Source organism: Anabrus simplex, chromosome 3 (assembly GCF_040414725.1).
Source record: "Anabrus simplex isolate iqAnaSimp1 chromosome 3, ASM4041472v1, whole genome shotgun sequence".
Classification (NCBI taxonomy): Eukaryota; Metazoa; Arthropoda; class Insecta; order Orthoptera; family Tettigoniidae; genus Anabrus; species Anabrus simplex.
In genome coordinates, this window is record NC_090267.1 from 119,146,826 (window position 1) to 119,168,701 (window position 21,876).

Sequence of the window (21,876 nt, forward strand, 5' to 3'; positions counted from 1 at the left end):
AAGTGCATGTTTTCAATGATAGTGTGTTGTATGAATGTGTATTAGGGCTAACACAGACAGCCTATCACTTAACCACACGCTGTTAAAATACACTTAAGAAACTGGAAATTGCAACACCATCAAGGCATTGGTCGTTTGTGTGGCTTTTCAAGATATGGAACGATGACATGTAGGTATGTAAACGATCAAACTTTCAGACCCATTGGATTGTTGCTACAGATCTACCTTCGTGATTGGTCGCGGAGGAATCAACTCCAGTATACCAACTCTGGTGTAGCGTAGTTGACTTGCAGTCTGTGCAGTAAAGTGTTCCCCGTCAAACATGCCTCGGCGACAGAGAAGTGCACGCTTTCAACAACTGTCGCCGTTTGAGAGAGCTCGGATAATTGGGCTGGATTATCGCTAATGAGTGTCGCTGCACGTGTTGGCCGACAGGCATCTACGGTGCAACGTGTATGGCAGCAGTGGTCAAATGACTGGCACCTGGCACAGGCCCAGCGCGACAGACAACTGTGAGAGAGGATCGCCGCATCATTCGGATGGCCCGGATGGAACCCCATGCAACAGCAGCGCAAATTCGAGCAGCTGTGGCAACCCACGTTACATAACTAACAGTTGGTAAGGCTGGCCTGGTGTCGAGAGAGATCGACGTGGGTCGACGAATGGCATAGGGTCGTCTTTAGTGATGAAGCGCGCTTCTCTCTTGCCCGCAGTGATCGCCGGAATCGTGTGCGCCGACGTACCGCGGAGAGGGGCCGCCCAGATCTTATTGTCGAGAGGCACACAGGGTCAACACCAAGCATTATGGTCTGGGGAGCTATTCGCTTTAATGTGAAATCACATTTAGTGCTTGTTGAGGGCACTATGACTGCTCGACAGTACGTTGATAGGGTACTCAATCCAGTGGTTGTCCCTATGATGGCGAACATTGCTAATGGGATGTTTCAGCAGGACAATGCCCGGGTTCACTCTGCACGCATCTCCAAAGAAGCTCTCCACGACATCACAATCTTAGAATGGCCCGCTAGATCCCCGGACCTCAGACCTATTGAGCATGTGTGGGACATGATGGGTCGACAACTGGTCAACCGTCCTCAGCCACCCGCAACTCTGGAACAAGTGACCCGTGCAGTGCAGCAAGCATGGCCACAATTTCTCAGGAAGCGATCCTGGGCCTTATTGACTCCATGCCTCGACGAATTCATCAGTGTATTGCAGCTCGTGGTGGGCACATCTTGTATTGATTGTTGTCCAAACTTGCGGTCAGAGGGATATGAAAGTGTAATCATCGAATTACAACCAAACATTCGTCCTGCATGTTCAATTGCAGCAATGTAGCACCACTTCTTCTGGGTGTTGCAATTTCAATTTTCTTCAGTGTATTAAACCGAGCGCAAACATGCTGAATATTCAAAGAGCAGCAAAGCATACTGTACCATTACGCTATCTCTAAAGTGGAAATCTAAAGAAGATCGAAGTAAATACGATTGCCGACGGCGACATTGAACAGAATAAGTGAGCGTACAATGTCACAGAAGTCCTGACCGACATAATAGTAGGATATATAGAATCGCGGTGGTCGTGTAAAAGACAAAGAAATGGGATCTGAATTATTGAACCAGGACAACAGTAGAAAAATGAATGACTTTGTGATCGGCAATTCCAGCATACAGACGCACTTGGGTCAAGAGAAAGAAATAATCTCACAAAACTTCGGAGAAGAAAAAGAATATTGAACTAGGAGGATATTAATAATAGTAGTCTGTCAAGTTAACGATATCCGCTAAGAAATAAAAGAGAGAACGCGTAATTTCACGTAAAGTGCATTTAAGTTTGGGAGAAGACTAGAGTGTGATACGCGTATACAATCGATCCACCTGGAGAAAGAAAAGAACAGAACTACGCATTAACTTCAGAGTAGCCCATGTAAAGAAAGCTAATCTACACCAATTTAATTGAGCTGCAGAAGTATTTGAGGAAATAATTGTTTAAAAGTAGAGACCAAAGCAAGTACATTATACAAGGGCTAACATTTATTCAATGGAAAGTTTGCTAAAGGAAACATCAGCATCATGTATAGACTGACACAAATTATATTTTATCCTATCATGAACGAGCTTGACAACATGGAAGAGTTCTAAGAAGATGAGGGAACAGACTATTCGGAACTGCCCGATTCAACCCAAGATGATCAACCGAGATCACAGATGACGGCAGCAGAGTCAGCTGCTACCCGCGAGATTCGCAGGCAGAGGCTGAGCAGACCAGACCATCCTAAACGGTGGAGGAATTGAGATATGTTTCTTGTTATTTAAAAATGTTTGTGTAATTTGATAGAAAATAATCCTATAGGTTAACTTCAAGTGAAATATAAACGTTGTGCCGGATGTAATTGTAGAAATTAACTTCTTTAAGATAGCAAGCTCTCGCCAATAACTTATGTGCCAATCTATTTATATTGAAGTAGGAAGTGACCTAGACATAATTGAATCTCAGCCTGCGAACAGATTTTATGCCATATATGAGCGTATTACGAGAATATGTGTAGACCACAAATCATAATTAAGGTTAATGTAAATGTCATTCAGAGAATATCGTAGAGGTTTTACGCTGTATTTGTTGTGAAAGAGTAACGTTATTAGACAATCAATCAATCAATCAATACTGATCTGCATTTAGGGCAGTCGCCCAGTTGGCAGATTCCCTATCTGTTGTTTTCCTAGCCTTTTCCTAAATGATTTCAAAGAAACTGGAAATTTATTGAACGTCTCCCTTGGTAAGTTATTCCAATCCCTAACTCCCCTTCCTATAAATGAATATTTGCCCCAGTTTGTCCTCTTGAATTCCAACTTTATCTTCATATTGTGATCTTTCCTACTTTTATAAACGCCACTCAAACTTATTGGTCTACTAATGTCATTCCACGCCATCTATCCGCTGACAGCTCGGAACATACCACTTAGTCGAACAGCTCTTCTTCTTTCTCTCAATTCTTCCCAACCCAAACTTTGCAACATTTTTCAAACGCTACTCTTTTGTCGGAAATCACCCAGAACAAATCGAGCTGCTTTTCTTTGGATTTTTTCCAATTTTTGAATCAGGTAATCCTGGTGAGGGTCCCATACACTGGAACCATACTCTAGTTGGGGTCTTACCAGAGACTTATATGCCCTCTCCTTTACATCCTTACTACGACCCCTAAACACCCTCATAACCATGTGCAGAGATCTGTATCCTTTATTTACAATCCCATTTATGTGATTACCCCAATGAAAGTCTTTCCTTATGTTAACACCTAGATACTTACAATGATCCCCAACAGGAACTTTCACCCAATCAACGCAGTAATTATAACTGAGAGGACTTTTTCTATTTGTCAAACGCACAACCTGACTTTTAACCCCGTTTATCAACATACCATTTCCTACTGTCCATCTCACAACATTATCGATGTCACGTTGCAGTTGGTAAGAATCTTGTAAATTATTTATTACTCTATAGAGAATAACATCATCCTCAAAAAGCCTTACGTCCGATTTCACTCCTTTACTCATATCATTTATATATATAAGAAAACATAAAGGTCCGAAAATACTGCCTTGAGGAAATCCCCTCTTAATTATTACAGGGTCAGATAAAGCTTCACCTACTCTAATTCTCTGAGATCTTTTTTCTAGAAATATAGCAACCCATTCAGTCACTCTTTTGTCTAGTCCAATTGCACTCATTTTTGCCAGTAGTCCCATGATCCACCCTATCAAATGCTTTAGACAGGTCAATCGCGATACAGTTCATTTGACCTCCAGAATCCAGACAGGATGAAGGCTATAAAAATACGAGAAGAAAGGATCCTATAATTATTATATGTGAGAATAGAAGCAATGATACGTCGAGGGAAGGCATTCCTATAGTGAAGTGTAGATATTGAGAAAAGATGCGATGTGAACTGCAGTAATTATGAGGTAGTAAAGTTGATTAAAGAATAATATGGGATACGAAGCATATGGAAATCTACCCGTAGTCGAATGAAAGAAGAAATGGAATATGTTAGGTAGTAATATTAATACAAGACAGGATCATACTTGTCAGTGATTGAATAGAAATGATGTCGTCCTCGAGAATATGGTAGGTAAGGTAAGGTAGGTAAGGGTTATTCTGCCCGAAGGCAGGTCCGAACCTCCGCAGAGGTCTTCCTGAGCCGGAGTTTACGTGCGGTAGGGTGGTCAGTTCCTTTCCGCTCCGCCACCAACAGCGCGTGGCAACCCATCCAACTCCTGACCACGCCCAATGTTTCTTAACTTCGGAGATCTCACGGGATCCGGTGTTTCAACACGGCTACGGCCGTAGGCCGAGAATATGTATACCACCGTAATTGCAAGGTGTTCAGTCCGAAATAAGACCTATGATGATTTAGTATAGTCACAAATGGCATAATACTAGGTTATGGATTGGTTAATCATCACATACAGAGCCACAAACCAAGTCAGGGTTAAAGCTAAGAAATAAATCATTTCAGTGGCACACGAGAGAGTAAATGATCTTATATAGTAACATATCTTCAGAAATTGAGAGTTTTTACTACGTTTACTGGCACACACGCACAAAATGAGCTAGACGTGACATATTTGACCTTGGTAGTGCATTATATATATTGGATATTTTAATTTAGGCATGGTATTATTATTTAATGAATAGTAGATTAATAACAGCGAATTTTAGCTTCAGATTACAAGAAACTTGTTGAATATTCCGAAGCTTAAGTAGACAACGCAGCCCATGATAAAACTCAGATCAATGAAAGAAGATATATAAACATTTTAGGTAATTTTTATGAAATAATTCAATTATGAGAACGATACTGAAATGTTAAATATCGGAGTTACTGTATGTTACGGTAGAAGATACTTACATTTTCAGCTAAAATGCATTTTAAGGAATAGGTCGCAGTTAAAGATTTTCATTATGTGAAATTGTATGAAGATAATGTTAGCCTGTTTCAATTGATCTTGAGCGAAAGATGAGAGCAAGTAGGATGATACTATTGTAATGTAAGGGATCAGCTGTTCAAGCAGCATGTAATCAGTTTGGTAATCATTATGCAAATATCGTTATTTCTCTCTTCAAATTTTTCTTTTCTTTCTAAATTTAATTTATAAATAAATAGTTCTAGTAAAAAGGAATCACTTGAGAACTTTTTATGGATTAAATGTTAGAGTGAAGTATATCAGATAAGTTACTGCGTATCATTAAGTTGGAATGTCGCCGTCGATGCGTCGGATGGAGACGTCCATCGTGAAGTTTGAAAATGAGTAACAATGTATCGATGCGTCGAAGTCTTTTTCGAATCCCACGTTAAACTAAACTGAAAAATCGACAATCCCTGAGACGCTGGCTGGGAATATTTTACGTTGACCGACCTGGACGCAGGAAGGGTGTAATACTATACAAAAATATCTTAAATGAATTCAGATAGTCGGTTCGAACCCCACTATCGGCAGCCCTAAATATGGTTTTCCGTGGTTACCCATTTTCACACCATGTGAATGCCTGGCTGTGCCTTAATTAACACCACGACCGCTTCCTTCCCAATCCTAGCCTTTTCCTATCCCATCGTCGCTATAAGACCTAAATATACACATCTAAAATGGAATAAGTGATCAATGGTATGGAGGAAATTTTTACGATGTGATTTAGATTATCTACCAACACGAAGTGTACAGATTGTTTCTCAAAAGTTGAGGGGAGCCCTCGGCACCAATAGACCTTAGTCCTGAACAACTTGTTTCCTTACACCGAAGTGGGTAGAGATGCTGCATAGGAATTTGGTAATTGTTCCCCTGGATAAGACCATAACACTTTAACCTAACATCTTTGAGGATGTGCATATTTTTTAAATAATTCACCGCTGGGTTGTACATTTTTTCTTGGTTATGTAGCAGTGATTATCTCCATCAGTTTCAAATACAACTGCGGGAATTAGTGATGAAATTTAATCTCGTTTTGTTATCGATTTCCAAGATGTCAACTAATGAATGCCAACCGGCATAGAAGAATATAGGAATAACTAACACCGGTCGAAATTCACTGATCAGGCAGTCACATTTAAAGTGTTCTGACTGTAGTTAATTTCGCACTTCACTGAATTATATGCTAGGGTACTGTATTTCGTGGCTACAAATCTCTTAGACGCACTTGTGCAAGCTAGATCGATGAACACTTGCCCGATAAAATCCTCCCTCAGCCATCAGGTTGTTGATAGGGTACTACTAAGATAATGCCCTTGCTGATTAATGACGATCCAGAATATAACGCTACGCCCTGATGCGTGATCACGTGACACAAGATATGATCATGGCTAACGAGGTCGCGAATAACCGAGTAGAGACCCAAATCAAGTACGTCATTAAAGTAGAACTTTGCAGGAAGAAAAGACTTTTATATTTTATCTACATCGGGCTTTTCATAGTCTAGCGTAATACTCTTTTTAACATTACATAAAAAATATTCGGAATTAAAATTATGAACCTGTTATGATCTCTATAAAATTATGAAGATAACTAATGTATCATCATCAACATAATCAATGTATTGTAAAGATGTAAAATAGTTCATTCGGCACTTCATGACATGCGATGTCGGCGGGTAAGAGATCTTTGGTGATACATTCGGTGTATATCCGACATGAATAATGAAAGTACTGTGAATCGTCGTCCAATAGAGTTATCTTTCATGTGGAAGAGGAATGCAGAATGTTGAAATTGACACGCAGGCAGTTTATGTATTGTCAGGTCGAAATACCTGCTCTGAGTACCTCATGCTATATTCTTATTATTATTTTATTATTATTATTGTATGTACGTCCAACCCTTGTCCCGTTCCTCTACTGGTCGGGTATGAAGTGAGGTGAATCTTCGTAGCGTCTTTTTACGGCCGGATGCCCTTCGTGATGTCAACCTCATCAGGCGAGTTAATGCTATGAAATGAATGATGTGGTATATGATAGTAGCAATCCAGAGGGTGAAACCTGGCGCCGGCACGTAGCCTACTCCGGTCCAATAGCACCAAAGAGGCCGCTCACAGTTTAACGTCTCCATCCGATGGACGAATCACCATCAACAGTGACCTATGTCCTCACTCTGTATAGACACTGCTGAGAGGTTTGGAATCGAATCCAGGCTTTGTTGTTCCATTTTTATGGACTCCTTTATATCAAGTACCTTCCTCTCCTTCAATACTTCACCATAATAATAGCCATTTAGAACAGGAGAAAACCTTTCCGCCGAATTTCGTTCATTAAATGCCAGTATGCTTGACCATATAAATAATTTCTCCTTCTTCTCATCTTATAGGCCTCTTTCCCAATTATCTGAGGTCAGCGATAATGTGTATTAAGCTCAGTTATACGGGCGATATTCCTTCCTAACGTCAACTCTACGCGGAGGAATATATTGCCTTTTTCGTGTTTCTGCGGTAGCCACTTGTGTGCTATGTTGTTCACGTACATCATTTACACAGCCTGACAAAAGAATTGTAGTACCCAAAAGGGGAGGGGGAAAAAATGAAATTTCACGTGTTGAGAGGGTATGTGATGTTATTTCAATATTTACAAAATCCAGTCAAATTTATAAAGAAGTTGGCAGTACGAACCCACTTATCAGCATGACGTTGCACCCCATGGCTTGAATACATGCACTGTTTCGGATGGAGAGGGTGTCAAAAAGCCGTTGTATTCTCTCTTGAGTCAAGCTGGCCCACAACTGTTATAACTGGTCCTTGATATCCTCGATACTATCTCTGGGACGGAGTTGACGTCCGAGCTGGTCCCACGCATGTTCTATCGGGGAGAGATCTGGAGATTTCGCTGGCCACGGGAGTACATCATCATCACACAGACAGTTCATAGAGGCACGTGCCGTGTGCGGTCGAGCATTGTCCTCTTGAAAAATGGCATCGCGATACTGTCGCCCCTTGTATACCCTACCAGACCTGGTAACAGCACTAAACACCAACAACACTAATGTACTCCGCTGACAGTTCTACCCGTCACAGAGAATTGCAACTCAAATCATTTTCAAATCACCCGATGTTAATTGACATCCGAAGATTTCTTCTGGATGTTTAGAGCGGTAAAAGTTCATATAACCACATTTCAGCTGAAAATTTTAATGCAGATACAGTATATATAGGTAGTGCCGTATCTTGCCTGCTATATTCGTGTGTTATCTTTCGTGTGTATCTATTAGAGCATAGTACTAATAATAATCCGTCTAAGCATTTAGCTTTGTTGGTAATCTTTGAGTACAGTAGTTCTTGCAAATTTCATTTCTGTTTGTGCTTAGTAGTGACATACGGTACCGGAATTGTAACTAGGATACGTCTAAACGTAGTTTAAAATGTATTGTAGTGTACTGTACAGTAGTATACGAGTAATATCCTGTTAGAATTTAGTGCGCTTATTTTATTATTGTAAAATATTTATGTATTACTGGTGTAGCAGAGGTAGAAACTCTTACCAAAATTCTGTTGTTGTAATTAGGATATGCTTAATTGCAGTTTGGAATTGTGTATTTCTTGTGTATTCCTTTCGGTATTCAGTAATTAACAGCAGTTTTTATCCTGTTAGGGGTTGTAGGATAAAAATAGAGTACGACTAAGTAGTATTGTAGTGTAGTCGTATATTAATTACCTTATTGTCGTGTGATCTTTGAGTACTACCCTAGACAATATTTCTTATCGTTTATTTTCCCTTTTACACAAAGCAAGTTATTTTACTTTTACTTTCCTTTTCATTTTGTCCGTAAAGAATGGCTAAAGAGTACAAGTGTATTAACTGTCGCATGAGAGGTAACACATGAGGACGCAGGATGTCCGTGACGTAACGTTATCCCGTCAGAGTTCCCTCGATCACTATCAACCGTGACCATAATCATACCCAATGGCTCCCCATACCATGACGCAAGAAGTAACAAAACTATGCATCTTCAAACATTGTTTAAATTGTTTTGCTTATTTTGTTCACCTCATACTGTTGATAAAGTTTCCTTTTTACCGAGCAAGTTGGCCATGCAGTCAGGGTCGCGAAGGTGTGAGTTTGCATTCGGGAATATAGGGATCGAACCTCACTGTCGGCAGCCATGAAGATTGTTGTTCGTAGTTTCCCATTTTCACACCCGGAAAATGGTGGGTATTTACCTTAATTAAGGCGCAGTCAGTTTCCTTACCACTTCTAGTCATTTCCTATCCCATCGTCGTACTAAGACCCACCTCTTTCGGTGCGATGTAAGTACAATTTAAAAAAAGGAATATAACGTTTGCTTTCGTCTATGTATATGTTATCTCGTAAAAATAAAAAATTAATTATAATTTTCATTTATGTAAATATTTACATTTTAGTGAAGAGTTGCCGTGGGATGTTCGCTCTGGAGCTCTGTTTGAATTTTATAACTGTGAATGACCATCGTCTGCGAGAACGGTGGTGACCTGGGGAGAGGTCCCATTATTCCAATGTTATAACTTACTCTCCTGTCAATGATTTAACAAAGAATACAGCATTTTTTTAAAATGCTATTCGTCCGGGGCGTCGACCTATAGAGACCTTTTGCTCTACTTGCACCATGTGATATGAACCTCCGTGTAATTCGAATGGAGGAAGTATAGAGTGTTGACTATGCGGAAAGGAAAGTTAAGGGCGACACAAACACCCAGACCCCAGGCCAGGGATATTAATCATTTACAATTAAAAACCCCTGACCCATCCGGGAATAGAACCCGGGCCCGCCAAGTGACGTGGGGCCGAACATACAGTAATTCTTTAGCTTTAGCTTCATATTCCATAACTGACTTGGTTAAATCAGTTTAAAGTATTAACTATTCTCAAAGATGAACCATAATTGGCACATTGAAGGCAGCTAAGGATAACATGATGGCAAGCATAATTGGCAGTCATACGAATTTTAGTGAAAAATGGAAGGGTATGTACAGGTATTTTAAGGCAGAAACAGGTTCCAAGAAGGACATTCCAGGAATAATTAATGAACAAGGGGAGTGTGTATGTGAGGATCTTCAAAAGGCAGAAGTATTCAGTCAGCAGTATGTAAAGATTGTTGGTTACAAGGATAATGTCGAGATAGAGGAGGAGACTAAGGCCAAAGAAGTAATAAAATTTACATATGATAACAATGATATTTACAATAAGATACAAAAGTTGAAAACTAGAAAAGCGACTGGAATTGATCAGATTTCTGGGGATATACTAAAGACAATGGGTTGGGATATAGTACCATATCTGAAGTACTTATTAGATTATTGTTTGGTCGGAGGAGCTATACCAGATGAATGGAGAGTTGCTATAGTTGCCCCTGTGTATAAAGGAAAGGGCGATAGACACAAAGCTGAAACTTACAGGCCAGTAAGTTTGACATGCATTGTATGTAAGCTTTGGGAAGGCATTCTTTCTGATTATATTATACATGTTTGTGAAATTAATAACTGATTCGATAGAAGGCAATTCGGTTTTAGGAAGGGTTATTCCACTGAAGCTCAACTTGTAGGATTCCAGCAAGATATAGCAGATATCTTGGATTCTGGAGGTCAAATGGACTGTATCGCGATTGACCTGTCCAAAGCATTTGATAGGGTGGATCATGGGAGACTACTGGCAAAAATGAGTGCAATTGGACTAGACAATCGAGTGACTGAATGGGTTGCTATATTTCTAGAAAATAGATCTCAGAGAATTAGAGTAGGTGAAGCTTTATCTGACCCTGTAATAATTAAGAAGGGAATTCCTCAAGGCAGTATTATCGGGCCTTTATGTTTTCTTATATATATAAATGATATGAGTAAAGGAGTGGAATCGGAGGTAAGGCTTTTTGCGGATGATGTTATTCTCTATAGAGTGATAAATAAGTTACAAGATTGTGAGCAACTGCAACGTGACCTCGAAAATGTTGTGAGATGGACAGCAGGCAATGGTATGTTGATAAACGGGGTTAAAAGTCAGGTTGTGAGTTTCACAAATAGGAAAAGTCCTCTCAGTTTTAATTACTGCGTTGATGGGGTGAAAGTTCCCTTTGGGGATCATTGTAAGTATCTAGGTGTTAATATAAGGAAAGATCTCCATTGGGGTAATCACATAAATGGGATTGTAAATAAATGGTACCGATCTCTGCACATGGTTATGAGGGTGTTTAGGGGTTGTAGAAAGGATGTAAAGAAGAGGGCATATAAGTCTCTGGTAAGACCCCAACTAGAGTATGGTTCCAGTGTATGGGACCCTCACCAGGATTACCTGATTCAAGAACTGGAAAAAATCCAAAGAAAAGCAGCTCGATTTGTTCTGGGTGATTTCCGACAAAATAGTAGCGTTACAAAAATGTTGCAATGTTTGGGTTGGGAAGAATTGAGAGAAAGAAGACGACCTGCTCGACTAAGTGGTATGTTCCGAGCTGTCAGCGGAGAGATGGCGTGCAATGACATTAGTAGACGAATTAGTTTGAATGGCGTTTATAAAAGTAGGAATGATCACAATATGAAGATAAAGTTGGAATTCAAGAGGACAAACTGGGGCAAATATTCATTTATAGGAAGGGGAGTGAGGGACTGGAATAACTTACCAAGGGAGATGTTCAATAAATTTCCAATTTCTTTGAAATCATTTAGGAAAAGGTTAGGAAAACAACAAATAGGGAATCTGCCACCTGGGCGACTGCCCTAAATGCAGTTCAGTATTTATTGATTGATTTAATTGTGTATATACATTTCTATGTGATGGTGTAATGCAACGCTCAACCCACTCTAAATTGTAGTATTAAGGCAACTGAAATATTTAAGGTATGTGCGAATTTATATATGACTGTGTTGTAATGTTAAGATAGCGGTAAGCCGTAGTGTTAAACACTGTGTTGAATTTGTATATGATGATGCTGGATTTAGAATGTTAAAGTAGTAGTATTCCTTGTAACATTTTATTGCCATTGAATTGCCTGTTGTACTCCCATGGTTGTTGTTGTTGTTGTCAATCAATCAATCAATCAATCAATCAATCAATCAATCAATCAATCAATCAATCAATCAATCAATCAATCAATCAATCAATCAATCAATCAATCAATACTGATCTCTATTTAGGGCAGTCGCCCAGGTGGCAGAGTCCCTATCTGTTGTTTTCCTAGTCTTTTCCTAAATGATTTCCAAGAAACTGGAAATTTATTGAACATCTCCCTTGGTAAGTTATTCCAATCACTAATTCCCCTTCCTATAAATGAATATTTGCCCCAGTTTGTTCTCTTTAATACCAACTTTATCTTCATATTGTGACCTTTCCTATTTTTATAAACGCCACTCAAATTTATTCGTCTACTAATGTCATTCCACGCCATCTCTCCGCTGACAGCTCGGAACATACCACTTAGTCGAGCAGTTCGTCTTCATTCTCCCAATTCTTCAAAGCCCAAACTTTGCAACATTTTTGTAACGCTACTCTTTTGTCGGAAATCACCCAGAACAAATTTGGCTGCTTTTCTTCGGTCCAATAATACTGCCTTGAGGATTTCCACTCTTAATTATTACAGGGTCAGATAAAGCTTCGCCTACTCTAATTCTCTGAGATCTATTTTCTAGAAATATAGCAACCCATTCAGTCACTCTTTTGTCTAGTCCAATTGCACTCATTTTCGCCAGTAGTCTCCCATGATCTACCCTATCAAATGCTTTAGACAGGTCAACCGCTGGTGGATTACTACTATTTTCCCTACTACGCGGGACGGAGAATAAAAGTGTCCTTAAATGCTGAGAAATAAGAGTTTGTTTACAATAATATCTGTCAATACCACTCCGAGGGCTTGTTTGCAATTTTATTGGGATATAGCAATTTGATTATTAACTTTTACTCGATGAATAAACGAAAGTGGAAAGTGCAAAGTATGCAGGGAACTAAGACTACAAATTATCGGAATAATGAATCAGCTGATTTTGTATTTATTTACACAAACACCACGTGCATGTAGCAACAATCGTCAACAATCCAAAAAACTGTTAAGTACCGTAGTTATCCAGTGAAATTACCTTTTATTCTCTTTAACTTCTCTTTATTTACAGGCGTACCGTGTTATTTAATGTAATAAATTATTACCGTCGTGATACTTTGAACGGATATCTATACTAAATATCGAGATAGCTGCGGCGGAAATTTCAATGAGTTACAACTCCTTACGAGAATCTGCCTTTGTAAGTATAATACCAACGAACCTACAGATATTTAAAATTATTGCTTCAAAAGCTAATATTACCGGGCGAGTTGGCCGTGTGCGTAGAGGCGCGTGGCTGTGAGCTGGCATCCGGGAGATAGTAGGTTCGAATCCCACTATCGGCAGCCCTGAAGATGGTTTTCCGTGGTTTCCTATTTTCACACCAGGCAAATGCTGGGGCTGTACCTTAATTAAGGCCACGGTCGCTTCCTTCCAGTTCCTAGGCCTTTCCTATCCCATCGTCGCCATAAGACCTATCTGTGTCGGTGCGACGTAAAGCCCCTAGCAAAAAAAGCTAATATTATTACCTAAAGTATTTCCTAAATCACAATTCGGAACAAAGTACACCTAACTAGCCTACTTAACCCAGAAAAAGTAATCAACTGAACACCAAATGAATTACTTGTTATAAAATTCAAATAAATATCACTAGTCCCAATTTCTACCAACAAGGACTAAACAACAATAGGCTATATAAATAGCACTAAATGGAACACACACACACACACACACACACACACACACAAGATTTAAATAATTTCAATAGGTTTTAACTACTTTATCACTACAATAATGCAAGAGCTCTCTCATCAGCCAACCGTTCACAAGCGCATCCAAAGTCCCATCCAGTAGTAGTAGTAGTTGTTGTTGTGTAATTATGTTTTAACTTTATTATCCCACTACTGTAAGTGATCATTGTCACTGGGATGTATTGCGATGTATTTATTAATAATAGTAACAATAATAATAATAATAATTTTAAAAATCTGAACAGTTATAAGTAAAAACGTACAACAAAATTAAAGATTTAAATATGAATCTTTATTAATGTAGCCGTTAATCTCACTGTGGTTCAATGTGCAGAAGAAAATCTCTGTTTCCAAGAGAAGTGAAACATTCGCCCATATTTGCTTTACTTTCGTGCTTGCTGTGATTTCTGTAAAATTTGGGAACACATTTGAAAAGCCGTTAATATTCAGGTGATTAAACAAAATCAATCTTTCTCATACCATAAATGAGACCCTTATAATAGCAGAGGCGTAAGCGCCAAAGTATTTTTTGGGTTTTTTTATTTCAACATATAGTATTCAACCCTCTACCCTTCCTGCCTTTGAAATGTGGCGCCGGCTCGAGACATCCCAGGGTCGTTGACTGGGTACTACCCTCAGAGATATCTTCAAATATTATAAACTAACCTTAAATTAATCAAGCGGGAAGGATAAAGAGAAGAAATAAAATAATTAAATAAAATCCGAATGAGAACATTTACGAATGCAAAATTTATTGAAAAGGCTAAACTTTGGCAAAGCAATATACTTCTATACAAACAATAATCTCTTCGGACCAAATATTGTTCACAACCTCTATCACCCTCGACTATAAAATATCAACCTCATGACTCATAGATTTCAAATCCTTCTAAACACATTACTTCATCTTTATTACAATTCCCTTTCATCTTATTCATCAACTCTACTTCAGTACTTCAAAAATTTTAATCCAATTCCATTCCACTCATTTTTTGGTACCACCATTTTTCAAAATTTTCAATAATAAAATATTATAATAATCTATCATCATGACCTTTGTTAATTTGTCAAAGTACCTTTTAAAATGTTAATACAACCAAAACTTCTTCCGTTCATTCTTTGAATAACAAATTCGTATTTGCTCTCCATACCTTTAAGTTATTTCCTCACCATATTATAAACCTTGTAGTTACCATTTACTAGATACCAAATTATTTATTTAAATACACTCTTCGAAATGAAATGTATGAGGCTGTGTAAATTCATTAAGCAACATCCGCCGTGTAATTCACAACTCATCTTTTAATTAATTAAATCCATTAAATTCATTATAATTTACAAATTCGCAGTTATCAATGTCGGTATAATTGTTACCTTGAAAATCATAAATTTATCCAATTAAGTTTGTTAGATTTGGTAATTCAATCCAAAATTTTATATATCATAAAATTATTCATCACAAATTTTATATAAAAAAATAGTCCCTATTATGATTTGAGTCCGAAACTATTTAACTTATTCTTTCTCAATACCATCCTCCCTCATATAATGCTGATAATATGGAACGCACGCACGAAATCGAAAAGTAACCCTGACATAAATAAATTAAATTAATTTACCGATTCATTAAAATGATAAATATCTCACATATGCTTAATTAGCTGTTTTATCATATACAAAACATATGCCTACCCTGTAGCAAGAAACCCTATACTATAATATTAAATACATCTTAACCTACACTGATTCTACAGACAATGGGATGAACCTCATTGCCGCAAGTATAAACAACCACATGAACTGAATTCAACATCAAAAAAAAATATTGCAACTGCAAAATCAAATTTGCATTGCCCACATATTGAAGAACATATAACATAAACAAACACAACATAATTTCAATCATATAGTCACAGGGGAAATCATTATACACTGGCTCGGCCGGGCATCGAACTCCGACCCTCAACATGGCATCATTACAGTGACCTATCATTATGCTTGCCGCAATGATCTGTCACGAAGTCTAGCTATCATTATTTAATCTAATTGTGCTGTCCTGAGTTCCACAAACAGAATTTTTCTTACGGATGAATGCGATATTTTGTTACTTATAAGACCTTACTACAGCTGCCATAGCCTCTCTAATACACAACGCGCCGTCCTGGTCTGTAGCCTTATCGCACGCCCGACTCATTTCATTGACACGGCATTCTAACATGTTCGCACCCACTTAAATTCTCTCTCTCTCTACTCTAAATGAAGCCATATGTTCCTCCACAATATCATGCGCCTGTGCGAACAGTTACTAATTATATAATACTCTCAATATATTTTATTCATTTCATATTTCACGTATTATTCTACATTTCTCACTCCATTATCAGGAACACGTATATCATTATGCCGGTATTTACATATATATATGGCGCTACACAATCATTGGTTCGACTCTTGCGGTCGGCATTTTGTGTCTTAGAGGTCCCTATTTCAACACTAGCTAACTACTTCTCGGACATTTTTAGGATGACAATTATTCCCTTCAGCACAAAATTTCTCATTGATTAACGGTGCACGTTACTTACTGATGACATATATTTTCCAAAATCCCACTGTAATGTGCCAGACAGTCCGGGTTCGAAACTTGGGTCAGTGAAAATTTTCTTGACGAACTTTTCATGCGACATGCCAGGTTAATCTATCTATTCCCTCTAACTAATCCTTACTGATGCCTCCTACGTCATTAAATATTCACACACGCACACGCTAATATTTGCTAGAAGATCACGCACTGAGAAAAAAAAAAAAAAACCATGTTTCACACCCGTAATGGAAAATCATTATTTACACACATTATTTCCACACTCGCGAAGACCATATTTTAACACACGCTAATATCACAATATGTACACCCCCCTAGGCATCAGCATAAAATAAAACCTAAAAAAAAACCTAACTATCCTTGCTACAGTACTTAAAAAGGAAAATAAACGAATAATCATGCATTAACTTATTTACAGTTAACAGCTAATCATGCACATGCTAGATAATGAATCAGGGTACTTATCGACTCGGCGACGCTCCATACTCAGCTCCACGGCCTCATGGTTTCAGGTCGGCCCCATGATGTACTTAAGCCATCATGCTAACGGCCTCAAAACCTGAACCCATACCATTCTCCACACCCATGGTCTTCACTCTTGTTGCTTTCATGAAATCACACGCTCATCGCTTCCTACTACACTAAAATACATATAAAAAACACAGATAAAGTTAAATTATTCTAGCACATACACTTCTTCACAATTGTAATATACACTTTGTCTCTGCTTTCCGCGAGTTTACACGTGGCACTGCGATGCGTCCTTGTTTGATCTCGCTCCGATCCTAATTTTTCAGTTAATGTTGTAAAAATTCACCTTCTTGAATTTACAAAAATTTCGGTCATTATTGAGTTAAATGCAAAGTCTATCGGACCCGTAGTATCTTCGACAGCTAGTTATTTGATAGGAAATGCTCTAGATTAGGGTTCTCGTGAACCACATACACGTACGTCCGACACGTTCAAATTTCCGTAGCAGAGTGCCTCTTCTCAGCGGCACGTGTCTCCTTCATGCACGCCGGATCCTGGATAGGAAGCTCGGGGAACCCCATTAACAATGATGTAACATCCCGTCACATATGCCTGCGATTATTTATTCCAATAAATTGTTGCAAATACGCCGTCTTTAATTATTGTTCTCAAAATGGTTTAATCTTGTTTTCACCTTATCCCCTGGTGGATTTAAACATTTTTAGAAGTCATTTATGCGGCACCCATCTTTAATTTACCCCCATCATTCCAAAACCTGCTCTGCTGCGATTCGCTGCCTGAAAATGTTGCCAACTTAAATCTGGTGACTTTTGTCATCACACCTCATGGAATATTCCAATGCTTTCCATTTCATCACAAGATGACCTTGACACGTGGAACTATCTTTAAACCTGGGCAAGCGTAATGGCGCCACACATCCGGCCTATAATGTAACTGCGGCTATTCCCTCATATGCCATTTTTTTAATTTCTAATATTCTTAAAGACAATGATATGAGCCAATTGGGCTCATCTTTCCCCCACTTTCTTTTTGGAAAAATTACTGACAAGGGATTTTTCCAACCACACATCTTCCAAATATATCATTGTCTTTCCATTATTTACTTAACAAATCCAGATTTTAGACTCAAATTTTCTTCCTTAAGACGAGTATTATTCATTGTTAACTTAGTAACCACCTTCTCCATCATTCCTCTTAATTCAATTAATTCTTCACAGGCACATTCTCCGCCAGAACTTTCGTTTTCATCCATTTCTCCTCTGGGCATCTCGTATGTAGTATCGTAGGTTAACATAACATCTTCTTCTTCTTCACCTTCCATCTCATCGTCTTCTCCACCATCTTCTTCTCCTCCTTCATCTTCTTCAGGATGTCCTTCAAGATCGTCTTCGTCAACCATTGTTTCCTGGTCAATATTTCTCCTTGTGGGATAATATAATTTCAAATTTCCAGCATTATAAGTGCTTTCAACTCCTGTCTCTAAGTTTTTGACTTTATAAGAATTATTCTCATAGTCCTGTATGACTTCATATGGCCCAATATAAAGTTCAGCAAATTTATGATAAAATTTTGAACTAGGATTTGAGACTGCAGGTTTCTTCACGAGCACCAATTCTCCCACACGTAAACTTCGGTGGAACCTCTTATTACGCATTCTTCGTAAACGTCGTTCAGCTTGTTCCTTGAGATGTTGAGATGTATTCTGGACGCAAAGCTCGTGTGAAGGTCTTGGATCACTTGGTAACGGGATTATACCTTCCCATGGTCTTTTTGGATACTCATTATGGTGTACGACAGCGGGTATCTGGCCAGTAGATTCATGTATCGTTGAATTAATACTCTCAGTTATGATTGGCAATACTCTGATCCATTTCCAATGTTCATTCCGACAATAAATTCTACAAAACTTCCCAATCTCTCTCATAATTCTCTCAGCAGGATTTGACTGGGGATTTCTAATTGAACTGAGCACATGTCCTATTCCCAAATTCTGAGTATCCCTTTTAAAAATTTCGGACGTAAACTGAGTCCCATGATCCGTTAGTACAAATTCCGGCTTTCCCATCTGAGGTATAATTTTGTTCTTTATTTGATTAATAACGGCTTTCGTAGTTGCTCTTTGGATAGGGCATAATGTCACAAATTTTGTGAACACATCAACGCATACCAGAATGTATTTTAATCCTCTACTTGCACGTGGCAAAGGGCCGTAGAAATCCATTGCAAACAACTCTTTAGGCTTAGAGGGTAGCACTGGCCTAGGAATTTGTCTCATTAAAAATGGACAAGGTTTAATTCGCTGACATATATCACATGTCATTATGACTTTCCGCACCATGTCTTTCAAATTTGGCCAAATAAAGTTTTCCTTAATGGTCGCCGTCACCTTATCAATCCCAGCATGTCCTATCGAATGATGTGTAAGCCAGATCAATTCACATCTCAACTGTGGTGGTACAACAATTCTCAATTTCGTGTGCTCTTCATCAATGAATTTGTGAAGTATGCCATTAAAGAAACTGTAATTTATAGCTTGTTTTTCTGCTTCTCTATATTCAACTGTTCCCGACTGCAATTTCTTCTGAAAATAATCCCTCAATTTCTTGGTCTCATCCCACAACTCTTGTGCTTCCGAAATGTTCCTAAGTTTTTCCAAAAACTGATTATCCTCTTGTGTAATTTCAATCAAATTTACTTCTGCTTTTCCAGATTCAGGATTTCTACTCAACGCATCTGCAATCACATTTAACTTGCCAGCACAATGTTCAAGGGTAACATCATACTGCTGAACAAATAAGCCCCATCGGCTAACCCTCTCGCTTGACATAGTTGTCTTGAAAAGGAAGGTTAAGGCTTTATGATCCGTCCGAATGATAATAGGATAGCCATAAATATACTTCCTCCAATGTCCCAATGCTGTAACAATGGCAAGCATCTCTAACTCCGTCGTAGTGTACTTAATTTCGTGAGACCGCAATTTGCGACTCATAAAAGCCAAATAATTTGCTTGGTGATCTTTGTTTTCCGACTCTTGATATAAGACCGCTCCAATTCCCACAGCTGAAGCATCTGTCTGAACTATAAATGGTTTTCCGAAATCTGGGTACCCCAATTTCACACTATTAGCCAATAATTCCTTCGTCTTCAAAAATGCATTTTCACAATTTTCATCCCATTTCCATTTCTTATCCTTCTTTAACAAATCCTGAAGAGGTGCAACAACTTCCGTATACAAAGGACAATGGTCTGAGAAAAAGTTACACATTCCCAAGAACTGACGAACATGTTTGATTCTCATGGGTCTGGGGAAATTTTGTATTGATCTGATCTTTACAGGACTAGGTTTGACGCCATTACCGTCCACAATATGACCTAAAAACATAATACTTCTTTGACAAAAGTGAGACTTTTCAAGATTTACTTTAAAATTTGCACGATTTAAATTTTCCAAAAGTTTGTGCAATACATCAAAATGCTCTTCCAAAGTCTCCGTTGCAATCATGATATCATCTACGTATCTGACCGTAGAATCTTTGACTTCCTGCGTTAAATTCTTATCTAGGGCTCGGATCAAAGCAGAACCAGCTGTCTTCAAACCAAAAGGTAATCGATTAAAGATATACGTCTGTTGGTCGAACAGAAATCCTGTCAAAACCTTAGTAGCTTCATCCAACTCAATATGGTGATACGATGACGTTAAGTCAATAGTCGTAAAATAATGTTTGCCTCGGAATTTTCTCAACAATTCCTTAATAGGAGGGGCCTTATCGTATTCAGGCACAAGTCGTTGATTTATGGCCCTTGCGTCCAAGCACACACGGATGCTTCCATTAGGTTTTTCAACAATCACCAAAGGATTCAAAAATGGTGTAGGTTTTTTAGATATTAAACCGTTATCCTCCATTTCCTTGATTACTTCTTTAACTTTAGGGTAAAACTTCTCTGCTACTGGATAAGGTCTTTGTTTAAACGGTTCCCAACTATTTACTTTCAGCTCATATTTATAATTTGGAATCTTCCCCGGTTTGGATCCGAATACTGTTTTATGGTGGCCTAAAATTCCCTTTAATTTTGACTTATCTTCTTCTCCTATCATGGCTTCTGATACTTTATTTTTGACTTTGTCCCCGAAATCTGGTAACTCAGTCTCCCTTTCCAATGCGAAAATCATTTCCTCAAATTCTTCTAGAATAGCATCCTGATTTTGATGTATGTTTCTAACTATCTCTTCCACCGATTGTTCTGCCAACCAAATTCTTTCTTCTCCCTCAACGTTTGGTAGTTGGTTTAACTGAATTTCTGACTGATCATCACTGAGATTGAAGCTTATTACATCCTTTTCCATATCAATAACTGCCTTAAATTCTCGGAGAAAGTCAGCCCCTATAATCATGTTGAATTCCATTCGGTTCATTATAATGAATGGGTGAGACATGACATTACTTCCAACTTCTACATCTACATAAGCTTGACTTTTACATGTTGTAACTTTGTCTGGTATTATGCCTCGAATTTTAACTGATGCTACTGGTATAATTGGTATTTGACATTTCTTCTGCAATTCATCGATTAAAACTTGTGATACCACGCTGACACTGGCCCCAGTATCCACCAAACACCTGACCCTCAGACTCCCAACTCTGACATAAATGACAGGTAACTTCTTTATTTCATTATTCACAAATCTATCTTTATCCTCTACAAGATCTTCTGGTCTAGCTATCCAAGAATCAATGGTTGCAATTGCCCATCCATGATTATCCTGATGGCGACGTCCTGCGGTTGCACTATCTTGGAATACTACATTTCGGCTTTTTTTTTAGCTCCACTTCCCTCCATTGAAAACCTCGGGGCATTTATATTTAATCCACCAGATTCCTCTCTACGTCTATGAGCCTGATATTCCCTACTCTCAGCTCCATGACTTCTGTCCTGATTCCCTTGTTGAATCGCACTCTTCCACTGGTCTGACGATACTCCTTTCGTGGCCAACTCCTCAACATATCTT